We start from the raw sequence: 1,036 nt of genomic DNA on the forward strand, positions 1-1,036 counted from the left end.
GCGAGAGCGAGAGCATTCCATTTCTTATAATACTTTAAAGTGCCTTATATGTGTCTTCCATACTGATGGAATGGAGTATATGGCAAGTACATACCTGAGAAGTATTTTTTTTTCAATTAGCTAACACAGTAACATCCAACCCCCCCAAAATATTTCCTAAATGTCTCTACACTACTGCATGGATACTGCATTAATGAAAAGAACAAATTATTCACATACGTAATAAGTGTATAGCAATAAGTAACACACCCATTGTTATTTTTTATATATGTGTACAGCTCACATCATACCCCAGTTACATCATACCATACCAAGGGCTGGAGGGGGGGGGGAGGGTTGCGCTTGGAAGTAATTTAATCGCTCGCTCATGATCTGAACATGACTGAAGAGTATGTAAAAAAAAGAGAGAGAAAAAAATCGGATGTTTGAAAGGAAGGAAATTTTGGCTAAATTTACATCGAAGTAACGGATAATATAAGAGAATCAATTTGACTGTTATTCTGCAAATGCTCACTTCAACGATTTTACCTCTTGGTATGAATGATATCTTTATTGCATTTCTGCAACTGGAAGCCAAAGGTAAGGCATTACATTGACATTATCATATACTGAAAGAAATTGAAGATTAGGGGATAATTCCCTATGATGCATTATAAGCATGTTATTTTAGCTGTCAGCATTTTTATAAGTACTGGTGAGATGTCGGATTAATGTGTCACTTTTTTTTATTTGACATGTTAGAGCAAGTCCACTTTTCATTATTTATTTTTTTAGCATGTCATATTCCCTTTATAAAAAAGTGAAGGAGCAAGCTAGACGCCGCAGGAAATGTTTATCAGTTTATCACATTAACGCCTTTTTCTTCTGTCCAGGAAATGCATTCCGGAAGACGATGAAGGAAAAAAATAAGATAAAAGTAATGATAAAAGACAGAAAATTCAAGTCTACCATTATTTTTTAAATTTCTTTATTTCACATCCGGGAAGTTGTGATACTGAAGGCTCCCTATATGTAGCACATATATTCCCTCGATTAG

General features: G+C 34.7%; 2 protein-coding genes across 3 annotated transcripts in view; both read left to right on the forward strand.

Annotated features, from left to right (window-relative positions):
• The window catches only part of LOC119587772 (probable serine hydrolase), a 7,693-nt gene that overhangs the window by 2,929 nt on the left and 3,728 nt on the right, over nt 1–1,036 (forward strand). The window lies entirely within an intron of this gene.
• Nucleotides 1–1,036, forward strand: part of LOC119587773 (serine hydrolase-like protein) — a gene marked incomplete at its 3' end in the record, with an annotated part of 9,683 nt that overhangs the window by 1,341 nt on the left and 7,306 nt on the right.

The sequence above is a fragment of the Penaeus monodon genome, chromosome 23 (genome assembly GCF_015228065.2).
Source record: "Penaeus monodon isolate SGIC_2016 chromosome 23, NSTDA_Pmon_1, whole genome shotgun sequence".
Taxonomy (NCBI): domain Eukaryota; kingdom Metazoa; phylum Arthropoda; class Malacostraca; order Decapoda; family Penaeidae; genus Penaeus; species Penaeus monodon.